The following is a 25,372-nucleotide window of genomic DNA, read 5'->3' as shown; positions in this document are numbered from 1 at the left end:
TGTTTTATGTTGTTTTGTCTGTGGACGGATAGAGGAATGCTGTGGTGTGAATTGAAGGGCCGTCTGATGTATACGGTGCGAATGTTTGGTTGGCCTAAAGGTGTTGATTGTGCACTTGGATGGACATGATGGCGGAGTTGTTGGTTTATCATGCACTCATAATATAAGATGTTGATCGTGAACTTGGATGGACATGATGGCGGAGTGGTTGCTTTATCATGCACTCATGATCTGATACGTGCATCTGTTAGGTCTGATGGGGACCTTGGTTTATCATGCACTCATGATCTGATACGTGCATCTGTTAGGTCTGATGGGGACCTTGGTTTATTATGCACTCATGATTTGATACATGCATTTGTTAGGTCTGATGGGGACCTTGGTTTCTCATGCACTAATGATCTAATACGTGCATTTGTTTGTTTGGTCTGATGGGGACCTTTTTGTCAGGGGCAGTTTTGCTTCTGTTTTGTGGAGGCATTGTTTAAGGTGATGGTGGAGTTGGGTTTAGTTTGTTTGGTGGCGGGCTGCGGCTTTGAGTTGCCTCGCTTTGGCGGAAAGAACGGTAGTGTGCTTTTAGTTATACAAATTAGATGGGTGCGCTCTCCTGCTTCAATGATAGGCCAAACCCGTCCCTTCTGGGAATGACATAGCTCGTCCAGGCGTGCTTTTTGGGGAGAATTGAACACCAACGAGTGATGTGTTTGGTCTGCATGTGTCTGTGGGAGTGTCCGTTCTTTGTTGTCCGCCACCATACTAACTTTAAGCTCAAAATTAATTTCAATTGGCAACATCTAATTATCTAATTAGATAACCCAAATTTAATATGATTAATTATTAATAATCTGATGTCAAATGAATTTGACCTTTAATTTTAAATCCAACTCCTGTTGTCCGTGTGTTTATTTTTAGATAAGTTTTAGTTGTGTTAAGTCGGTAAGGTATAGTGCGCATATCAACCATAGGGAGTTTACTAATTCATTAACTTGATTAGCACTGGTCACATTTAATATAATGTATTACTGGGAAAATATAATTTTGTAGTTATTAATATGAAAATCTCAGCACACAAATAAGACACACTGCAGTATAATGAAATGTCATACAGACATACACAAGGGAGAATAATGTATACAGCGAGTGGTAATTAGTGAGAAATGCAATAAACACTCTACATATACAGTATCTCTTACCTGGCCTACGGCAGAAGATGTGAAATCTGAAGTAGACAGCCACAATGTCCGCTTACAGGGCCTGATTCAGAGCCGGACGCTCTGACCAGAGCGCTCACTCTGAATCAGGGCCCTCCTACATGAAAATGGAGCGGCCTTATGGACGCTCGCATAGCTGTGGGTTACCACCCACAGCTTATGCGAGCGTCCATGATGATGGTCGCGATGGTGGGGGGGGGTGAAATTAAGGGCCTAATTCATAGATGTACGTTTACTTTAAAGCCACCACAGCTGCAAATGTCGCAGCCGCTGGGAGATGTATTGCGATGCCCACCGGCGTCTTTGCAAAACCAACCATAACCAACCATCTGGGTACAAATACACAGCATTGGTCACAAGTCAGTCGATGTTAGCAGTCCTGAGTAATTCTAGTGTCATGCAGAATGGCTGCAGGAAACTGAGACGCCGGAGCCATTTTTACTGTGTAAGGCAGGGTTTCCCAACCACGGTCCTCAAGGCACACTAACAGTCCATGTTTTAAATATAGCCATACTTGAGCACAGGTGACTTAATTAGTACCACAGTTATTTTGATTTAACCATCTGTGCTTAAGCATGGATATCACTAAAACCAGGACTGTTAGTGTGCCTTGAGGACCGTGGTTGGGAATCACTGGTGTAAGGGATCGCAGACGCAGGATGTAATATGCCCGCGATGGTCACTACACTCCTGCATTGTTAGCCAACACTCCCAGTTACCACCGCCAAACGCTCCCTAACTATCAATCACACGGCGAATTAATACTCACTGAGAGCGAATACGGTAATGTACCTTGACATATGCGCATTGCGACTCAGATGCATGCACAGACAGCCGATAATCACTCAACTACGAAAACGTCGGCATAGCATACTACTCTGAAGTGCATTGTATAAATATAACAGTTACTTTATCAGATTTACACATTTTAATCTCAATCAAACATAAATTGTTCCAAATGTTCTGCAAAATAACAATCAATAACTGTAATATGAGCGATCTCTGTAATATAGTTGAGAAGTCGGAGCATTTGTTGAGGTTTGTAAATGATCCTCAGTGAACTCTAAAAAAAAAAAAAAAACTAGTAAAAAAAACAAAAAAATACTGATAAATGTGTGTTGCCAATGACCAGAAGAGGTTCTTTCATTTACTCAGTGAAACATGCCTGCAAGGAGGTGGTTTTAATTGAACTGAAATAAAGTATGAGAAGGAGTGCTTGTAGATGAATTTCAGTAAATGAATCTCTTGGGCATATAAACAATGCTACTACTGTAATTTTTGTTTTGTTGCCGAGGTTTCCTAAAATATCTAACAAATGACTGTAGTCTTAGTTTGGACTACAACGTCTTTGTAATACATCTATATTACTTGCAGCTGCAGTCCTAGTGTGTAGGACAATTGAATATTACATTTTATTTTCCTGTGATTTTCCTCATCAGGTTTAGCAACAGGCACTGCCGAGCTATACCTTTCCCTGATGCATTAAAAGAACATGATTTACTTGTTTCTTTTAGTTACTACTGAAACATAATGTAGATTTTTTGCTAAAGAGAGCACATTTACTAATGTATGTTTTCTTTTTCTTGCAGGTTGCAAATCTCCACACATCTCATGCAGGTTTCAGTCCCAAATAGCAAGAATTACTATACTGGCGTTTGCATGCTGAAATCTCAAACCACGTTAAATTTGTGAAGGTTTGAAACCACTGAATGGCACATGGTTTGGTGCTTTGTAGCACTGATGCTGAGCAGCACTGAATTTGAAAATAATGTTTGGAAATCCGGTAATAGGTCACCAAACTACTCAGCATCAGTCTGGGCCTGTAAAATGGGCCTAAATGGGTTGGCAGATGTAAGCCCTCAGAATCCCCATTTTGACTGGATTAAAATGCCGACACCTAGAGGTAAGTAGGGTACCACTACCCCTAACCCTCCCTCCCCGCAGCCTGAACCTAACCCTCCCCCTAGAGTCTAACTCTAAAACATAAACCTCACCTAACCCCAATACTTACCATTTGGATTTCATCAATCAGGAAGCTGGCGCAGGGATTCTGAATGGTGTTGGAATTCTGGGCTCTGGCATTCTGAGCGATGGCATCCCGACCGCCGAGATCATAACTACATCCCACCTAAACAAATGATCGGGCCCACGCAGCTAGAGATTCTTGTCCCGAAGCTGAATAGCACTGGGCCCCTCCTGCTACCCTTGATTACTTGGTACCTAGTTTAAAACCCAAACTCAGATATAGTGCTGGCTTTTGTGGCTGTACTAATGCACCGGTGCATACTTGCAGTGTCACAAGAGTGGACAGTACAGATGCTGGACTCCTTGTTAAATAAATATTGCCCTTAGTATATATCTGAAATATATAGTGTCCCTTGTTTAAATAATTAATATATAATGCCCATTTTCAAAATAAATAAATATTTATACATACAATTATTTAAAAAAATAAATGTCCTCTTCATTTCATTTTAGATATTTCCCTAGTTAGTACTCATCTATAATATTCTTCTTTTTTGTCCATTAACCATCTTTGGAATTATATAAAAAAAAAAAAGAATACTGACGAGGAGAACCAACCCCTAACTTTTCCTGGTACAATATGGGTAAATCTGGGGTGATCTCTATTTACTAGCTGGGCATCTAGTAACATGAACTACAAAATTGCTATTGTGACAGGAAATCAAAGTGTTAAAATTTGAACCTGTTAGAAAAACTCCTTGCGCTGATTTGCGTTCAATAGCAGATTCTCAAGGGACTTCTTTTTATGGTGGTGTTCTCATTTGATAAGCTTTAAGGCTTTTAGATTTATAATATCCAAAGGTACTCTGGAACCATCAACAGCAGGCACAGGACCCACTGGTGCAGCATCCTCACCAAACCCATTGTGTCCCTCATTCTGACAGATTGTATCCCAGTGTGCTACTACTCGTGCATCTGCTGTAAAATTGAACAAAGGAACATATTTTATGGACACACTGCTTTGTTTGTTTTTTCTGTACCAGTATTTATTAAGCGTTTACATTTTGTAATTCCTTGTATCTATCAATCTTATTCAATTATAATCTATGTAGACATAATATAAAATAAAGTCCCTGGTACTGTAGGTGTCTGTGTTTGTGCTAATCTCGAGAACCACTGATCAGATATTGTTGCAGTTTTCACTATTCTATAGAGCAGTGGTTTCCAAACTTTCTTGAATCACCGCACCCTAGAGTATCAGCATTTCTCTCACGGCACCCCTAGGCCAAATATTTCTTATTGAGAAATTCAGAAAAAAATATTCAATTAAGTAAACTGGGCTTATCTGTCATCATATGGTTCAGTTATGTGGTGGTGGATAGAGTTGTGCTTCTGTTTGTACACATATTTTGTGATTGGCAGTCATAAGTACTGGTTTTTGCCTATCACACTGATCGTAAATAATTTGATTTGGTACCAGACCATCAACCCGAGGCACCCCTGCAAGTGGCCTGTGACACGGCACCCAGTTTGGGAACCACTGCTATAGAGTCTTTGGCGAGGAAGGTTTAGTTCTATGAAACATTAATGTATGACAAAAAGGGGTCGAGCAATGACAATTTTAGTGAAGCACGTCCGAGTGCTTTCTTGGCTTCCAATTCCCGGTAAGAGTCTGCTTTGGCTTAACAATAAATAAAACAGCACAGGGACAGACACTTAACGTGGCTGACGTTGAGCTAAGTCCATGTTTTTCAGGGGTCTCTTCATGTGGATCTGTAATACAGAATTGTTTCTTATCACTTTACATTGCATCAGTTCAAAGTGATCTATAGTTTTGCTAAGCAGCATTTCATGTACCTTGACCTCTTTGGAGAAGCGATGCAGTGAATCTCTGGGGTGGTCTATTCTTTTTTTTTTTTCAGTGTCTCTTAATTTTTATTTTCATATACCATTCCGCACATGCACTGTTTTGAACTCATTACTGCGCATTTGCCTAGCGGCTCCTGTCTGAGAGCGAGTCGGTCATGGGGGCAGTGGGCAGTCAGCGGTCACCTAAAAAATACATATATTGTCATAAATTAAGTTGCTCTTGTGCAAAGCCAGGGCGAGTTGCTAGTTTATTGTAATGTAACCTCCCAGGCTAACAATGCCCAGCAGTAAAGGAACTGATCGGAGAGCCCATTTTTGAAAGGAATCAGGAGAAGAAAAGGAGATACAAATCCCTGGGTGATATTTCACAGTGCAGCTGAGTATGGGAGATGGGTTGTGGGAACCTCCAAATATGCTGGTAACTGGCTAGTACCATGAGCACAAAACAGGGGCAGTGTAGAGGGTGGCAGAGTGAATGTACTGGCAAATGGATTCAAGCTCAGCTAATTAGCATGGCCGTTGACGAGTCAATGCTGGCTCACCGCATCATTTTCCCACCTCTTTATGCTGGTTTATATTAGTTGGCACGAGGTGGCTTAAGTCAGTTTGTCGGCAGAGCGTCCTGTAGACAGAAGATGCCCCGAACAGTGGAGAAGAACTGGTGGTGGTGACTGCAGAGGAAGATAACGCCAGAAGTCCTGGGCTAGCGGGCCAACTGCAAAGAGCTAGGTCGGGCCACCACCACCCAGGCGAAGACTGGGACTGCCTTGAGGCTGCATGGGTTGACACTCCTCAGATAAAGAGTGAGCCAGAAGAATCCAGAAGCAGTGAAGCAACAGGAGTATGGCCACGGGTTGAATCAAGAGGACTTGTTCAATTATAGTCCCGTGGGAGCTTGTAAATATAGCTTTAGATGTATAGGGCCACCAGGGAAAGTCACCAAATAGTGTATCAATAACTTGCACAGCATGTGAAGGGGCTGTCTGGCTCCCTCCCTAAAGCTGGGAAATCATTCATTCCATGCTAGGGCATCCTGCAACTATTAAAATATTAGGTTCCTTGGATTAGGCATTGCTGGTGATTTTGATGAATTGTGTTGTGTAAGTTCAGAGTTAAGTGTAGTATACCATACCTGAGTTGTCCAGCTGTGTTGACGGCCCTGGAGAGATGTAGAGAGTCTCAATGCGTAGTGCAGAAAAACATCATCACTTGCACACCACAAGTACAATATATGTTGATACTGACATAAAGTCAACATGTTCAAACTGTTGACATTATGAATGTCGACAGAAAGTCGACACCGAAATTATAGTCTAACCCTAATTGCAAACTAATCCTAACTAATTCATATGCCGACATGTCTGACTGTTGATATCCATAATGTTGTCGTTTTGAATATGTCGATATTTTGTCAGTGTCGACATTTCAAAAGTTGACATGTTGACCATGTCGACATTATGGTGTCAACATTATGAACTACATGCCAACTACTTCCCACTTATCTTGCCCATCTAATCTTAAATACATACTGTACTGTAGGACTGAACAGCGGTCCTTGCAAACAACCATAATTGGAACATTTGAGATCAACCGCAAATGAGGATAAATCAAAATTTTAAAATCTAACAGTCTATAGACCCTTAGTAGAGGTGCACAATGAGAATTCCAAAGAGAGGAGAGCATTTTGAAATGTAAAAAAGTTCTGTATATCTCCCTGTGGTTTTAATGAAAATTAAATTTTTAGTGTTTTTTTATTTTTTGGAATAAGGAGACATGTAACTCTCAAGTATTTTGGGGACAATAATAAGTAACAGTCACCTTTACCATTTTGGTGGGCTTTTAAAAGTGGCAGTATTAAAATATAAAGAATCAAAAATAAAAACTAGAAATAATAATAATAAAACAAGTCTATCAAAAAAATCTAAATTTAAATGGTGTGTTATGAATCATAGATAATCATATAAAGCTTCAAATCGGTATTTTTCTATATAATAACTGATACCATAAAATACTCATCGGATTCGGAATAACACTATAATTAAAATATATTCACATTAAATACACACAATCATTGATCCAGGACTGTAGAGGGCAAACAACACCAATATGGTAGAAAAAAATCATTGCAATTAAAATAAGAATGAAAGCTCCTCTGATTGGCTTATCATGAAAGCTGGGTACACACGTAAAGATTTTCTGTCCAACCATCAAACTAGTTGATTGGTTGGAATGAAAATCTGGTCCGGTATGATAGCAAATGACAATCAGCAATTTGTTCCCAAATGCCGGAAAGTGGACAAAAACTGTTGTTTGAATGAATTGTTTAGATCAAACATTTAACAGACTTGTCTGACGACCATTTTCATCTGTTTTCTGGCATTTAGGAGCAAATTGCTGATCATCAGTTACTCCCATACGTTACCAGATTTTCATTCCAACCAGACAACCTTTATTGTGACCCCAAGTGACCCCTTTATTTTCATCACAGCTCCAGTAGGAACTAGAAACATTATTGTAATGTATTTTCTGCCTACATCATAAATGAAGAGATAATATCATTTATGGCTGTGGGAGTAAAATTTTAAGGTAAGAGAGGTATTTGAGTGAGTTTTTCATTTTAATTATAATACTTTTGTAGAGTATATATATATATATGTATATATATATATATATATATATGTATTTTTTTGCTATTCACACTTGAAATATCTACCCCAGGGGTGAAGGGATGTGTGGCAGTGATATTCACCACCTGGCATACGCTGTGAGCCTCCCAGTGACAGTGTGACCAGTCCAGCTTGGGTGAGCCAGGTGCTGATTATCACTACTTAGATTTTGGATGGAAAATTCTGGTGTACTCCATATAAAACGATTCTGGTGGCTAGTAGCATTCCCAAATCTGTAGTCTAGTAGGCACCCATGATTCTTATTTATCAAGACCATAGTAGGTGCAGTTGTGCCTAATCTGGTGATTGGCTATGAGCCTTGCAATACTCATTATTTATGGTGGCTAGAGCTCAAGATGGCTTTAAATTAGGGGTGAGCGGGTTCGGATTTCTGAAATCCGAACCCCCCCGAGCCCCCCCGATCCGAGTCCGATCCGAGTCAGGCTCGACTTTTCCCGCCTGACTCGGATCTGAAATCGAGGCAAAACGTCATCATCCCGCCTTCCGAGTCTCGCGGGTTTTGGATCCTATATAAGGTACCCGCGTCGGCGCCATTTTCTCACTCGGCTGTGGACAGTGAAGAGGGAGGGTGGGAGTTAGGGCTGTGTAGTGTAGTGTAGTGTAGTGCTGCTGTTGTCCACTACTTCAAAGTCCATAGGGGCTGGCTGTGTTGTGCTGTGCTGCTGTTGTTAATAGGGGCTGTGTCCACTACTTCAAAGTCCATAGGGGCTGGCTGGACTGTGTTGTGCAGTCAGTTCTCCATAGGGGCTGTGTCCACTCCAAAGTCCTGTGCAGTGTCCCAGTCCTAAAGGAGTGCTGTAGTGTTGTCCAGGGGGTGCTCTGTCCATCAGGGGTGCTCCCCCCAAGTGCTAAAAAAATAATATATTTTCTGTGTTTGTGAATTGTGTGCGCAGTAGCCGCACGTGCATCAACAAAGTAGTGCCAAGCGTGCGCCTGTGTCATAAGTAAAGGGCCGGCTGGCTTGACCGTTAAAGGGTGCTGTAACCCCCGAAAGTACACTCCAGTCCAAACCAAAAAAAAAATATTTTCTGTGTTTGTGAATTGTGTGCGCAGTAGCCGCACGTGCATCAACAAAATAGTGCCAAGCGTGCGCCTGTGTCATAAGTAAAGGGCCGGCTGGCTTGACCGTTAAAGGGTGCTGTAACCCCCGAAAGTACACTCCAGTCCAAACCAAAAAAAAAATATTTTCTGTGTTTGTGAATTGTGTGCGCAGTAGCCGCACGTGCATCAACAAAGTAGTGCCAAGCGTGCGCCTGTGTCATAAGTAAAGGGCCGGCTGGCTTGACCGTTAAAGGGTGCTGTAACCCCCGAAAGTACACTCCAGTCCAAACCAAAAAAAAAATATTTTCTGTGTTTGTGAATTGTGTGCGCAGTAGCCGCACGTGCATCAACAAAGTAGTGCCAAGCGTGCGCCTGTGTCATAAGTAAAGGGCCGGCTGGCTTGACCGTTAAAGGGTGCTGTAACCCCCGAAAGTACACTCCAGTCCAAACCAAAAAAATATATATTTTCTGTGTTTAGCCGCACGTATATATCAAATCGATATAACATAAATGGAGGACCAAACTTTCTCCGATAAAAATAAAATAGAGAAAGATCAAGAACCACTTCCTCCTAGTGCTGAAGCTGCTGCCACTAGTCATGACATAGACGATAACATGCCATCAACGTCGTCTGCCAAGGCCGATGCCCAATGTCATAGTAGAGGGCACATACAATCCCAAATGGCAAAGTTCAGGAAAATGACCTTGAAAAAGACATTTAAATCAGCTGAAGAGAAACGTAAACTTGCCAATATGCCATTTACGACACGGAGTGGCAAGGAACGGCTAAGGTCGATCCCTAGTATGTTCATGACTAGTGGTTCAGCTTCACATGATGATGGAAGCCCTCCTCCCACTAAAAAAATCAAAAGAGTTAAGCTGGCAAAAGCACAGCGAAGAACTGTGCTTTCTAAGAAGATATCACAAATCCCCAAGGAGAGTCCAAGTGTGGTGGTGGTTGCGATGCCTGACCTTCCCAGCACTGGACGGGAAGAGGTGGCTCTTTCCACCATTTGCACGCCCCCTGCAAGTGCTGAAAGGAGCACCCACAGTCCACTTGCTGATATGCAAATTGAAGATGTCACTGTTGAAGTACAACAGGATGAGGATACTGGTGTAGCTGGCGCTGAGGAGGAAGTTGGCGAGGAGGATTCTGATGGTGATGTGGTTTGTTTAAATCAGGCTCCGGGGGAGACAGTTGTTGTCCGTGGGATGAAAAAGCCCATCACGGTCATGCCTGGGCAGAAGACCAAATATTCCACCTCTTTGGTCTGGCAATATTTCTATCCAAATCCGGACAACAACTGTCTTGCCATATGTACCATATGCAAAGGTGAAATAAGTAGGGGTAGGGACGTCAACCACCTAGGAACATCCTCCCTTATACGGCACCTGCAGCGCGTTCATAAAAAGTTACTGTCAAGTTCAGAAACTTTGGCTAAGACCGTAAGCAGTCCAGGGACACCTAAATCCCGTTGTCCTGTTGTATCCAAGCGCCTGCAAACCACACCGTCAACTCCCTCCTCGTCAATTTCCTCCTTAGTCAGGATCGGAAGTAGTCCTGCAGGCCATGTCACTGGCATGACTGACTCTCCTATCCGGGATTCCTCTGGAGGATCCTGCATTGCTACGCCTACTGCTGCCACTGCTGCTGTTGCTGCTGCTGGGAGTCGTTCATCATCCCAGAGAGGAAGTAGGAACACCACTACTTTTACTAAACAATTGACCCTCCAACAGTCCTTAGCGAGGAGGATGAAGTACGACAGCAGTCATCCTGAAGCAAAACGTATAACTGAGGCCTTGACTGCTATGTTGGTGTTAGACGTGCGTCCGGTATCCGCCATTAGTGCAGTGGGATTTAGACAATTGATGGAGGTAGTGTGTCCCCGGTTCCAAATCCCGTCTAGATTCCACTTCACTAGGCAGGCGATACCGAGACTGTACAGAAACGTCAGAAAAAGTGTCCTCAGTGTCCTGAAAAATGCCGTTGTACACAATGTCCACTTAACCATGGACATGTGGACAAGCGGAACAGGGCAGACTAAGGACTATATGACTGTGACAGCCCACTGGGTAGATGTATCACCTTACGCAGCAACAGCAGCAGCGTCACCAGTAGCAGCATCTCAGAAACGCCAGCTCGTTACAAGGCAGGCTACGCTGTGTACCACCGGTTTCAGTAAGAGGCACACCGCCGACAACCTCTTAGAGAAACTGAGGGAAATCATCGCCCAGTGGCTTACCCCACTTAGACTCTCCTGGAGATTTGTGATATCTGACAACGCCACCAATATTGTGCGGGCATTACATCTGGGCAAATTCCAGCACGTCCCATGTTTTGCTCACACAATAAACTTGGTGGTGCAGAATTTTCTGAAAAGCGACAGGGGCGTGCAGGAGACGCTTTGGGTGGCCCGAAAAATTTCTGGCCACTTTCGCCATTCAGCGACTGCGTGCCGAAGACTGGAGCGCCAGCAAACACTCTTGAACCTGCCCCGCCATCACCTGAAGCAAGAGGTTGTGACGCGGTGGAACTCAACCCTCTATATGCTTCAGAGGATGGAGGAGCAGCAAAAGGCCATACAAGCCTATACATCCACCTATGACATAGGCAAAGGAGGGGGTATGCACCTGACTCAAGCGCAGTGGAGAATGATTTCCGTGTTGTGCAAGGTTCTCCAGCCCTTCGAACTTGCCACACGTGAAGTCAGTTCAGACACAGCCAGCTTGAGTCAGGTCTTTCCCCTCATCAGGCTTTTGCAGAAGCAGCTGGAGAAAGTGAAGGAGGAGCTAAGATGGAGCGATTCCGCTCGGCATGTGGGACTTGTGGATGAAGCCCTTCATTCGCTTTGCCAGGATTCCAGGGTGGTCAATCTGTTGAAATCAGACCACTACATTTTGGCCACCGTGCTTGATCCTAGGTTTAAAGCCTATGTGGTGTCTCTCTTTCCGGCCGACACAAGCCTGCAGAGGTGCAAAGACCTGCTGGTGAACACACTGTCAGCTGAAGCGGAACGTGACACGTCAACGGCTCCTTCTTCATTTTCTCCCGCAACTGGGGCTGCCAGGAAAAAACTTAGGTATCCTAAGCAACCCGCTGGCGGTGATGCAGGGCAGGCAGGACCAAGTTTGGACATCAGGTCCGGACTGAAGGACCTGGCAACAATTTCTGACATGTCTACTGTCACTGCATATGATACTGTCACCATTGACAGAATGGTGGAGGATTACATCGGTGACAGCATCCAAGTAGGCATGTCAGACAGTCCATACCTGTACTGGCAGGAAAAAGAGGCAATTTGGAGGCCCCTGTACAAGCTGGCTCTATTTTACCTGAGTTGCCCCCCCTCCAGTGTGTACTCCGAAAGAGTGTTTAGTGCAGCCGGGAACCTTGTCAGCGAAAGGCATAGGAGGTTGCTTCCACAGAATGTGGAGATGATGTTCATCAAAATGAATTATCAGCTCTTCCAGGGAGACCAGCCTCCAGAAGGTACAGAGGGACCTGTGGTGGTGGATTCAAGTGGGGACGAGTTAATACTTTGTGAGGATGAGGATGTACACACTGAAGAGGGTGAGGAATCGGTGGATGAGGAGGATGAGGATGACATCTTGCCTCCGTAGAGCCAGTTTGTGCAGGGACACATTAATTGCCAGCTTGTTTTGTGGGGGCCCAAACGAACCAATCATTTCAGCCACAGTTGTGTGGCAGACCCTGGCGCTGAAATGATTGATTTGTTAAAGTGTGCATGTCCTGTTTATACAACATAAGGGTGGGTGGGAGGGCCCAAGGACAATTCCATCTTGCACTTCTTTTTTTTCTTTGCATTATGTACAGTTTGGGGCCTAGTTTTTCTAACTGCCATCCTGTCTGCCACTGCAGTGTCACTCCTAGATGGGTCACGTGTTTGTGCCGCCCACTCGTGTCGCTTAGCATAGTCATCCAGCTACCTCGGTGCAACCTTTTGGACATAAAAACACTATTGTGAGGTGTGAGGTGTTCAGAATAGACTGGAAATGAGTGGAAATTAAGGTTATTGAGGTTAATAATAGCATAGGAGCAGAGAAACCAACAAATTCTGTGATTTTAGCTGTTTTTATGCTTTTTTAAAAAAAAAATACAGATCCAAAACACAAAACCCAGAACCCAAAACACGGAAGGGTGGTTTTGGCAAAACCAATCCAGATCCAAAACACGAAGAAAGATCCAGATCCAAAACCAAAACACAAAAAGTGGCCGGTGCACACCCCTACTTTAAATATGATTTACTGTCACATACCTCTTAATGTTTTAGCTTTTATTATTCAATTTTTATTTGTCTTGTAGATGGGGAAACATCTGGTTTCTAGAAATGATATTTTATGGATGCCTTAAACATTTGAATGAATTTTTTGGTGTAGCACTCATGCCCTCTGCTGGATATTTCACAAAAATACTGATTAGTTCCTTTTTCTGTAAGTAACTCAAATATCTAGTGGTTGCTCACATTTTATATATTGCAGTGTCTACAGCTGACAGTTATGGTCAGATATATAAATATCATATAAAATCTAAATCATAATTATTCAAACTAGTTACAGTAGATCAAAACTTTGATATAAGAACCTATAAGCGGTTATGGTGAGCTAAGATCAGCACAGGACAGGAAAACTTTTTGGATTGATGCAGTGCTGCTATACTTTTTGCTGCTAAATTGGAATTTAAAAATATTGCCTATATTTCTTAATTGGAATTTTTTTTGCATAAAGTACATTTTTATATTTATAGCAATTCCATGTAAAGGGACTTAAGGGGGCCCATACATCTATGTCACAATTGCCTGATCCCCATACGCTGATCCGAGTGAGCGGGCTGCTGTTCCTGGACCCTGCACCCATGATTCATTGCCGCTTGGATAATGCTGATTAAAAGAGACTTTGCACCTGTGTGCAGTGCCACAATAGGGCTTCAGTGTGCCCTGTGCGGCAATGTCCCCCACACCCATTACGTCATGCCTGGGGGGCGGGGGTGCCGTCAGGGGTGCACTGCCCAAAGCGTCCTAAGGAAGCTCCAGTCAGCTCCACAGGCTGCAGGGTTTCTGTACGTAGCTCTGCAGTACCACTAGTGGCTGCAGGGTGCCTTTCCAGGCACCTGGCAAGCCACATGCAGGTGCCGTGGGGCAGTAATACTACCGCTTGCACAGGGGCGCAACTTGGGTGGTGCAACCTGTACCATGGTACAGGGCGTGCTGTTTTGGCCTGTCAAATTTCCTATTTATTATCATTCTCACTTGTAGCTTCCTCTACTTCTATACCCAGCATCTCCTGGCCTCCCCTATCTCTTCCCTGGCCCTTCCCCATGAGGTCCTGGCCGTTTTTCGTGTGCATTATCTTATGTCCCTATTTGAAAAATGCCAATGCTTTTCTGGCACAGGGCATCAAAAAGTCAAGTTACGGCTCTGCATTTGCAGACCACTAGATACGGTACTGCCTGCTTGGAAGCTTTGCCGTTTTTGGCTGTTGGAATGAAGAAGCCGGAAGTTCGGACACCTGCGCAGTAGAACAGGCGCAGAGCAAATGTGCATACACACGGTCAGATTTTTCTTCAGATCTGAATGATAACGATTATAAAAATCGTTCAATCGTTCATATCTGAAAGAAAAATCTGACGTGTGCAACGATGAACGAAGCGCGTTCCCGTTTGTCAGATAACGGTATCTGACATCGGATGTGTTTGCAGTCAGTTTTGGACGATTTCCATTAATTTTAATGCAGTTAAAAATTGTTCAATCGTTTGCAAATCATTTGCAAATTGTTCAGTCGTTCAGTCATTCATCTGACATATCTGACCGTGTGTATGCACCATAAGACCTGCTGACCTAAATTTAAAATCTGCCAAACACTATTTAAGGGTGTCTCACCTGACACTAGTTCTCAGGTGAGACACAGATAGACTAATCACCTGACCTTAGGGGTTTATTTACTAAAGTGAGAGTTTTTAGAAGTGGAGATGTTACCCATAGCAATCAATCAGATTCTAGCTATTATCTTCTAGAAGGTGCTAGTTAAATGTTAAGTTAAATCTGATTTGGTTGCTATTGGCAACATCTTCATTTCTAAAAACTCCTCACTTATATAAATAATATACCCCTAGTTACCAGGTGATTAGTCTATTTATGGATATTTACTATTATCTCTACCTTCGCCCCACATATTGGATACAGGGCCTAAATCAGCAGATTACCGATGTTCAGGAATCTGTGCAGGTGCCAGACCCATTCTGCGCATGTGCAGGACGGGTCTGCGGGGCCACACGTAATCTGGCAGCAGACCAGGAGCGGATTGGGATGGAAAATCAGCCCGGGAAATTTCTGAAAGCAGCCCTTATGGGGGCGCTTCTGTTGAGGGGGCGGGGTCTGTGGAGGAGGGCAGGATACTCCCTAATCTTAGGACCTGGAGGTGCTTTTGCAAGCCACTGAGGGGAGCAGGATCGGCAACAGAAATCTTGTTGAATGATGCACTCTTTTTAGGGACCCCCATCCCTCTGAACTAGGTACAGGCCAGTCAGTTTGGAAGTCTATTTTCTTACCTATATTGTGGTTTCTCTGCAACGGGGAAACGCTGAAGAAATTGAGCCTCTCTGGGCAGCGTCTTCAGCTGGTATTCACTATTCATGTAGATCACACTGTCTTGAAGATGCATGTTTACGTAGAAATGTAACCAATGTCATCATCATAACAAGATAATGTATAGTAACAGAAGTGTTTGTGCAGGGAAAATATGAATTTCCCTGATCAAACAATTTGTGTCTTTCCAGGCCCCAGTGTTACTCCAGACCCCCTTACGTCTCTCCATCCTCAGGCCCCCTGTGGTTCTCCAGGCTCCCTGTGTCTCTCCATCTCCAGGCCTTCATGTCTCTCTCCGGGATCCCATATGTCTCTCAGGACCCCCAGCGCCTCTCCAGACCCAGGCCCACCTGTAGCTCTCAGCTTCATTCCCCCAGCCCCAGTGTGTCAACCCCATTCCCCAATCCCAGTGTGTGTCTGCCTCTTTCCCCCCAGCCCCTATGTGTGTGTCTCAACCCCATTCCCCAGCCCCAGTGTATCTCAGCCCCAGTGTGTGTCTCAGCCCGTGTGTCAGCCTCATTTACCCCAGCCCCTATGTGTGTGTCTCAGCCTCATTTACCCCAGCCCCTATGTGTGTGTCTCAGCCTCATTTACCCCAGCCCCTATGTGTGTGTCTCAGCCTCATTTACCCCAGCCCCTATGTGTGTGTCTCAGCCTCATTTACCCCAGCCCCTATGTGTGTGTCTCAGCCTCATTTACCCCAGCCCCTATTTGTATGTCTCAGCCTCATTTACCCCAGACCCTTTGTGTGTGTCTCAACCCCATTCCCCAGCCCCAGTGTATCTCAGCTCCAGTGTGTGTCTCAGCCCGTGTGTCCTAGCCCCAGTGTGTCTCAGCCGCAGTGTGTCAGCCTTATTTACCCCAGCCCCTATGTGTGTGTCTCAGCCTCATTTCCCCCAGCCCCTATGTGTGTGTCTCAGCCTCATTTCCCCCAGCCCCTATGTGTGTGTCTCAGCCTCATTTCCCCCAGCCCCTATGTGTGTGTCAGCCCCAGTGTGTCTCAGTCTCATTCCCCGCAGCCCCTGTGTGCACCAGCACGGGTGTCATGCACATTCTCAACAGCCCCAGTGTTTTTCTTAACCTGCCCCCTGCCCCCATTCTCCCCGTGCAGCCGCTGCCGCCACTTACCGCTCCTCTATCTGCCCGCAGCTCGTCGCGCGGCGTCCCTGTGTCCACTGCTGCCTGGAGGTGGGGGGACGGGCCCCAGAGGGGATGAATGGAGGCGGAGCCATCAGTGGTGACTGACAGGCTCCGCAAAGGCTTGTGGGGGGAGATGCTGCGGCTGTGCAGCAGCTCCCCCGTCAGCCTTTTTTTTTTTTCATCAGCACACCTGCATTTGCGCATGCGCTACAGGAGTATGCTGCCCGATCGGAGCTGAGCTCCGATCACGGCAGTGGGGGGGTGGGTAAGTGCTGGCTGGCCGCCGGCCACTGAGGGGGCCGGCCCAGCAGGAACCAGCCCGGTTTCCCGGCGGCCCAATCCGCCCCTGCAGCAGACTGTCAGTGATTAACAGTCTGTTGCCATTTGGGGGCGGGGAGGGTGGCAGCAGTTATCATTTGGCACACCAAGCTGGGTGCAGCTGCTGTTCAGAACTACCCTTCCATTATTCAGCTCGGGCTGTTGGTCTCCACCTGCTGCTTTGGACCAGGTTTTGCAGAGAGCTCCAAGAGCAGATGAGAGACACTTAAATACTTATTACTAAATAAAAGATGTTTAGATCCACTGCATATACCTATGAACCCAGGGGATGTAGTTATGAGAGCGATGCCCGGCCCGCGATGCCGTCAGTCTCAATACCAACAGGGGAAACCCGACAAGGGACTTAGGATAGGCATCAAAATACCAACGCCTATCTTAATCCCGATGCCGGAACGCAGAAGGACGCCAACCCAAATGAGGTAAGTCCGGGGCGCCCTAAGCGTTAGCCACAGGGGGGGAGGGTTAGGTCTAGGGAGCATAGCAAGGTTAGGTTTTTGGGGGGAGGTTAGGGTTAGGCAGGGTTAGGCACCCCTAGGTGGGAGGGTTAGAGTACGGCACCACCGGGGGGGTTAAGGTTAGTCACTAAAAGGGGGAGGGTTAGGTTTTGACACAAAGGGGGGAGACAGGTTTAGGCACTAACGGGGAGAATTGGAGTGCAGGCAGGGTTAGGGTTAGGCTACAAAAAGGAGGGGGGTAAGTATACTTACCCGACCCCTGTCGGGATACCAACCACCGGGATGCCCCTGTCGGTATTCTGACAGGAAGCATCCCGACAACCGGCGTTACATACTGATTCCTAACCCAGTATTTGAATTTATAGAATATCAACATGACACCATCTATGAGATGGTTCTACCTAAGAATATTAAATAATCCTTTCCAAATTCAAATATAAGGAATGAAGGGGGTATACATAATTCAACATTACCCTGATATTCCATTGCAGTTCTGTAACTATGAAAATCTTAACATATAACCTGCTGACACTACAGACAGACAGAGAGCTAATTTCTCTTCGGCCACAGCTCTCCTGCTCCATTCAGGACAATGCGGGGTCCAGATAATGAGTACCCAACCCCCTTTCGGCCCTACTGACTACAGTGCCCTAATAGGATCTGATACATGTCACCACACAGAGAGAGAATACGCCCATCCACAGGGTGAATTCGGGATGCGATGCCTCCCGCCACCCTTTACATGCATGCCGGCATCAGGGTGGTCCTGAGTCTGCCTTGTTTGCCAGCTAGACTGGTTATCTTCTAGTGTACATGATTCTGCATTGAATGCAGTGGTGCAAGTAGAAATTTTTATAGATACTCTGTGCGCCAAAAAATGGGCCACAATGAACGAGAGTGTTAATGCTCCTCATAGGGGTATATCTGCCTGACATGCCCCTGTTTCTTGCCACTCTAAGGGCATGCAGCCAGGACAGCGAGCATGACGTGACGTCAGCGTCACGCTCCTGGCAGCCCTGACTGCAGCCAGGCAAAAATAGGAGGAGCTGTCACGCCGCCGATCACTGTGAATTGCTTGGCAGCTCTGGTGCAGCTAATTGCAGTGCCGCAACGGTAAGGTGGTCAGACAGTATGGCGTACTGGCTACTAATTTCTCCATTAGGCAGATGAACCTAAGGCCGCAAGCCACTGGAGAGCACTGCAGCTTGCCGCTGAATCTGTTTTAAAAAAAAATATTCTTTTGGCCTAGACTAATGGCAGCTGCGGAGCCTGTCTAGCCAGCCACAGCCACCGATGTCAGTCATCTCACCACCGGCATAGCACCTTTGTCAATTACCGTCCAGCCCCCAATTAATACACAATTTTTTTGCATCCGATTGTTTCATTTGTGCAACTAAGATGTACATTCTGGTGAATCAGAGGCTCGGCTCAAGACAAGTTGCATGGAACCTGTAGCAATAGTGTATGATGACAAATCTGTAGGTGCTAGATAGATTTTTCTATGATACGTGCCAGTGCCCTGCCATATTATTGGTGCTGGAGGGGGATCCGCTATTATTTGCTGTATGAATGCACCTCTTGTTCTTCTCCAGAGGCGCTGAAGAACTCTCATCCTCCTTTCCAATCATGTGGAACAAGGACTGAAGTAAAAGATAAGTATGTCTACATCATCCTGCTCCTTTTTCATCACTGTCCTTTCTGTGCCAGCCCCTCTTCCTTTCTCCTGCTTATGCCAATCCATCTACCCTACCCTACCTAGGCCAGTCCCTCTACCTTTTTCCAGCCTATACCAGCCTCTGTCAATCCCATCTGTGCCAGCTTTTATGAACTTCTCCAGTCTGTGCCACATTATTTGCCTTTCATCTGCCCATCCACTGCCTGTGCCAGTTTCTGCCCTTTCCCTGCATGTGCCAACCATTTTGCATAGCCTTGTCTGTGCCAGCCTCTCTGCTCCTTTGCGTGCACCAGCCATTATGCTCCTCTCCTGTCCTCTGTAGCCCTGCCCATCTGTGCTCACCCCTCTGACCTTTCCCCTGTGACAACCTCTGCCCTACCTTGTCTGTGCCAGCCTTTATGCTCTTCTAGTGTCTGTGCCAACCATTTTGCTTTTCTCATGTCTGTGCCAGCCTCTCTGCTACTCTCCTGTCTGTGCTGACCACTTTGCTCTATTCATTCTCTTCCACTCTGCGCAAGCTTCTCTGCCCATCCCATTTTTTCACCAGCTTCTCTGTCCTTCCCCTCTGTCCTTCCCCTGTCTGTGCTCGCCTCTCTGCCCCTCCCTTGTTTGCTCCAGCCTTTCTGCACTTCACCTGATTGCATGACCCATTCTGCTCTTCTCCTGTTTGTGCCAGTCATTCTGCTCTTCTCCTGTCTGCACCTAGCAATGCATTCTGCTCTTCTCCTATCTGTGCCAGCAATTATGCTAATCTGCTCTTATAGTGGTCCTCTGTAGGAGTATTGGAAGGTGTGGACCCAGGTTGAAAAAAGAATCGTAAGCAAGGGGCCTGGATATATGCCTTCCTCATTCACAAGTCCCAGATGTTGGCTAGACCTGACCAAAGTGTGGAGCCTAACTTACTGGGAGGTGTTCACCACTGACCCCTCCAAGCGGGATTTGGGTTTAAGCTGCGCCCAGCAACCAGGTCGCAGCCCTTTGGTCAGGTATCTGGCACAAATGGGAAATGGAAGAACACTATCACAGGGACAGTACAGGAGAATGATACTGGAAGTTTGCACTTGGGTAATGTACTGGGTACACACTCTGTAGATCCAGATGCAGGGCTGGCACAAGAGAATGGCACTAGGAGATTGTACTTGGATGAAGTACTAAGTACACTCACAGTAGCTTCAGAGGCAGGACTGGCACAGGAGGATGACACTAGGAGATTGTACTCAGATGACATACTGAGGGCCTGATTCAGACCCGGACGCTATTTGCGTCCTCTCGCTGGTTAAAAGGGGCCGGTTATTTAAATCATGTGCTGGCACTGCGTCGCATAAAGCTGCCCACTAAGTAATAGCAAGCAGCCGCACTATGCGCTCGCACCTGTATAAAGACGCCCCTTTGCCACTCGCAACACACGTCATCTCCGGCAGTAGTAGGATTAATCGGGAACATTGAGAGCCATCAGAGCTGCTCGCAGTGCTTGTGGTAGCCTTTTCCCACCACAACATTGCGAGCAGTTCTGGCTAAGATACAACCCAGTTACGTGTGTAATGACGCTACTTTGCTAATTATGCACACCCATTAAACGCCGTTCTGACGGTCGGGCACCCCTGCGTTCGCACATCCACACCCCCGTTTTCAAGCACCTTCCTCTGTTACCACCCACAAACGGCACTATCTGTCACTCAAAATAGTGGCCCGACTGCGGGCTACGGGCGAACACTTTCCCATCACATTGACTGGTTCGTGCACGCGCATTGCGACTCATACGCATGAGCAGATTGCTAAAAATCGCTCAATGCGAGCGAGCGCAGCATAACGTCCGGGTCTGAATCAGGCCCTGAGTACATACACTGTGGTTCCAGACGCAGAACTGGCACCATAGGTAGACACTTCGGAGACAGTACTCGGGTAACGTACTGAGGCCCTGATTCAGAGCCAGACGCTCTGACAGAGCGCTCGCTCTGAATCAGGGCCGTCCCTCCTTCATTTTGGAGCGGTCTCCTGGCCGCTCGCATAGCTGTGGGTGACCACCCACAGCTATAGCGAGCAGCCAAGATGATGGTCGTGATGGTCATGACCATCGCGACCATCGGGCTTGTGATGAGACCCTGCAGTAGGGTCTCGCTGCCGCAAGCCCAGGAGCTCTATCAGAGCCAAAAGCACTCCCACTGACATCACTAGTGATGTCAGTGGGGCCGGACCCAGACGGTAGGTGTTCCCATGGGAACGCCTCCGTCTGGGCAGCCACGCCCCCGGCACGCCCACCAAAGGGGGCGTGCTGTCAATCACCATCGACAGCACGCCCCCTTTGATGCGAGACCCTTAACGACAGCTTGCCCATCGTTATTCGGGTCTCGCACATGCGCACGACGGAGCCGCCTCCGTCGTGCGCATGCGCACTTGGGCACCATCGACCCGCTTGCGAGCGCTCAGCGCTCGCGAGCGGGTCTGAATCAGGCTCTGAGTACACCCACACCGTGGATAAACACCAGGAGAGTATTGCTGGAAGAGAGGAGCTTGAAACCTGGAATGCTGCAACAGCTAGTATGCACTTAAAGTAACAACGTTGTACAGGCAACTTTCTGCTGTCCGGAGCCCAGCTAAGTACCCTAAGGTAGTGGTCCATGGGAGGATAGTGTCAGCTGACAGCAACCAATGCTACCGTTGGGTAAAGGGTTAATCAGGTGAAGTAGACTGTCATGGCTGCATCCATGACGGCAACCCCAGGAACCAAATCAAGGAGCGAGTACATGGATGTCCTAGCAGAACCCAGCTATAATTCTCAGCGAGTCACTCGCCGCTGCACCTGGCATCTGACTGCTCGAGAGATCAGGGGAAGCCAGCACTGAGGTGAGCAATGGCTGATCCTAGGCCGCAACCTGACACTCTTCACATCAGTCATTCTATTCTTCTCCTGTCTACACTAACTTCTATGCATTTCCCTTGTCTACCCCAGCCTCTTTGCACTTCCCTTGATTACACCAGTCAGTCTGCCCTTACTCTGTCTGCACCAGCCACACTGCCCTTACCCTGTCTGCACCGGCCACTCTGCCCTTACCCTGTCTGGACCAGCCTCTCTGCCTTTACCCTCTTTGTGCCCACCTCTCTGCTTTTCCCCAGTCTGTGCAAGTGTCTCTTCCTCCTTCTGTCTGTGCCAATTTCTCTCTTGTCTCAAGCATGAGCCAAGCATTGCAGGGTAAAAAATTGGGGACCAGATGAAAGAGTGTCCAGAGTACCTGATGTTTCAGTGTTGTGCTCAAATAAAGCAGTCCTACTGCTGCCACTTCCTGCAGCTTCTCTAATGTGCGTTTCACCCGTGGAGGGCTTGTTCACAGAGTAGCCATGTGTGGTGTCCAGCAATATGTAATATAATCTTTTGGGATAATGCTGCAACCAAATCTTAATTAATTACAATTAAAAGTTATGTTTTAATTACCATGTGAAGAATTGATAAAGCGTGTCCCCACAAAGGATGTATTTCTCTTTCTGCCCTCGCAGAAAACCCAACGTCAATATTGAAATGTGTCTGCTGATTTCTTTTGGTGCTTCATCCAATAGTTCCTTGGAGTTGTACCTGCAGGTCAGATTTTTCTTTATGCTAGTGGGGTGAGAGGGGTTGTCTCTCACATGAATTGCCCACATTCTGGTGGAATCAGCTCCCTCCAAGGGATGCTGGAGTGAAACCTGTGCGTTCTGCATTAGCAGTGTAGGTGTGGGATTCCAGGATTTCACAGTAACACAGACCCAGCTGGAATAATCACTGGAGCACAGGAAAGGTTTAAAACTCTCACACACCTGATGCTCATTGCCCTGATGCTGAGTAGCTGCCAGGATCTAGGGACATATATAAATAACTGGTAATAATAATAATAATAATAATAATAATATTGTTGTAGTGCCAGATTCCAAGGGCTATGCTGGGAGAGCATGCCCAAATTGCTGACTGATTAGCACAAGGGGTGCTGAGACTTTTATGTTTGTTTATTTTATGTTATGGTCCTGTATGTGTGCAGGCCTAAACTCATGTGTGCTAAGGTGCAGTGTTTGCTGGCGCCAATAAGTATTTTATTTTATTACTGCTTTACCAAGTACCCGCCTGCCTGGATTCCTCATTGCTATACCTTGTGTTACAATAGTAAACTCTCCTGAGAAACTGCATCTGATAAGTTATCACAACTTTAAGTGGCCCATTTATCAATAATCACATCGCAATATAAGCGCCCATAATCGAATTGCAGTATGTGATTATACCGTCCAAATGTATTAAATAATAAGCCCGAAATATTTAATGATAAATAGGCCCCTAAATCCTAGGGACAACAAAGTACCAGCAAAAACTTAGCTTTCTATAAGAATGGGGATGGCCATAGATGGAACACATAACAGGATTGTTTCTGATAAATTATCTTGTGCAAGAATTATGTGACATGTATCTCACTCCTATCATGACAGCCTACTATAAAGTGGGTTAAAGTTAGAATTATGGATGGATTTAAGGCCTGATTCAGCTACGGGCGGAGTAGCTATCGCAGCTGCTTACATGGTAGCAGCTGCGATAGCTCTAATAAATTACTGATTCAAGTTGCATTCTAGAACGCAACATCTGATCATCTGCGATACCATTGGCCGGCTAACTGACCCATGGGGTCACGCAAGTCGACCGCTGCAAATGCTGAAGAGAGGCCAGGAAACCTCTGTCAGCCAACATGGGTCACTTCCCCGTAACGGCGGCGACAAGCCTCCATTTTGGGAAACAGTCAACAAGTTTATTGAATAAGTATTGGATAATTATTATTAGGGGTGAGCGGGTTCGGATTTCTGAAATCCGAACCCCCCCGAGCCCCCCCGATCCGAGGCCGATCCGAGTCAGGCTCGACTTTTCCCGCCTGACTCGGATCTGAAATCGAGGCAAAACGTCATCATCCCGCCTTCCGGGTCTCGCGGGTTTTGGATCATATATAAGGTACCCGCGTCGGCGCCATTTTCTCACTCGGCTGTGGACAGTGAAGAGGGAGGGTGGGAGTTAGGGCTGGCTGGGCTGTGTAGTGTAGTGTAGTGCAGAGTAGTGCTGTGCTGTGCTGCGCTGTGCTGCTGTTGTCCATAGGGGCTGTGTCCACTACTTCAAAGTCCATAGGGGCTGGCTGTGTTGTGCTGTGCTGCTGTTGTCCATAGGGGCTGTGTCCACTACTTCAAAGTCCATAGGGGCTGGCTGGACTGTGTTGTGCAGTCAGTTGTCCATAGGGGCTGTGTCCACTCCAAAGTCCTGTGCAGTGTCCCAGTCCTAAAGGGGTGCTGTAGTGCTGTCCAGGGGGTGCTCTGTCCGTCAGGGGTGCTCCCCCAAGTGCTAAAAATAATATATTTTTTCTGTGTTTGTGAATTGTGTGCGCAGTAGTCGCATGTGCATCAACAAAGTAGTGCCAAGCGTGCGCCTGTGTCATAAGTAAAGGGCCGGCTGGCTTGACCGTTAAAGGGTGCTGTAACCCCCAAAGTACACTCCAAACCAAATAAAAAAATATTTTCTGTGTTTGTGAATTGTGTGCGCAGTAGCCGCACGTGCATCAACAAAGTATTGCCAAGCGTGTGCCTGTGTCATAAGTAAAGGGCCGGCTGGCTTGACCGTTAAAGGGTGCTGTAACCCCCAAAGTACACTCCAAACCAAATAAAAAAATATTTTCAGTGTTTGTGAATTGTGTGCGCAGTAGCCGCACGTGCATCAACAAAGTAGTGCCAAACGTGCGCCTGTGTCATAAGTAAAGGGTGGGCTGGCTTGACCATTAAAGGGTGCTGTAACCCCCAAAGTACACTCCAAACCAAATAAAAAAATATTTTCTGTGTTTGTGAATTGTGTGCGCAGTAGCCGCAAATGCATCAACAAAGTAGTGCCAAGTGTGCGCCTGTGTCATAAGTAAAGGGCCGGCTGGCTTGACCGTTAAAGGCTGCTGTAACCCCCAAAGTACACTCCAAACCAAATAAAAAAATATTTTCTGAGTTTGTGAATTGTGTGCGCAGTAGCCGCACGTGCATCAACAAAGTAGTGCCAAGCGTGCGCCTGTGTCATAAGTAAAGGGCCGGCTGGCTAGACCGTTAAAGGGTGCTGTAACCCCCAAAGTACACTCCAAACCAAATAAAAAAATATTTTCTGTGTTTGTGAATTGTGTGCGCAGTAGCCACACGTGCATCAACAAAGTAGTGCCAAGCGTGCGCCTGTGTCATAAGTAAAGGGCCGCCTGGCTTGACCATTAAAGGGTGCTGTAACCCCCAAAGTACACGCCAAACAAAATAAAAAAATATTTTCTGTGTTTGTTAATTGTGTGCGCAGTAGCCGCACGTGCATCAACAAAGTATTGCCAAGCGTGTGCCTGTGTCATAAGTAAAGGGCCGGCTGGCTTGACCG

The sequence above is a fragment of the Taudactylus pleione genome, unplaced genomic scaffold (assembly GCF_031769625.1).
Source record: "Taudactylus pleione unplaced genomic scaffold, aTauple2 ptg000392l, whole genome shotgun sequence".
Taxonomy (NCBI): Eukaryota; Metazoa; Chordata; class Amphibia; order Anura; family Myobatrachidae; genus Taudactylus; species Taudactylus pleione.
The sequence above is the reverse complement of the archived record's forward strand: the minus strand, read 5'-3'. Positions refer to the sequence as shown.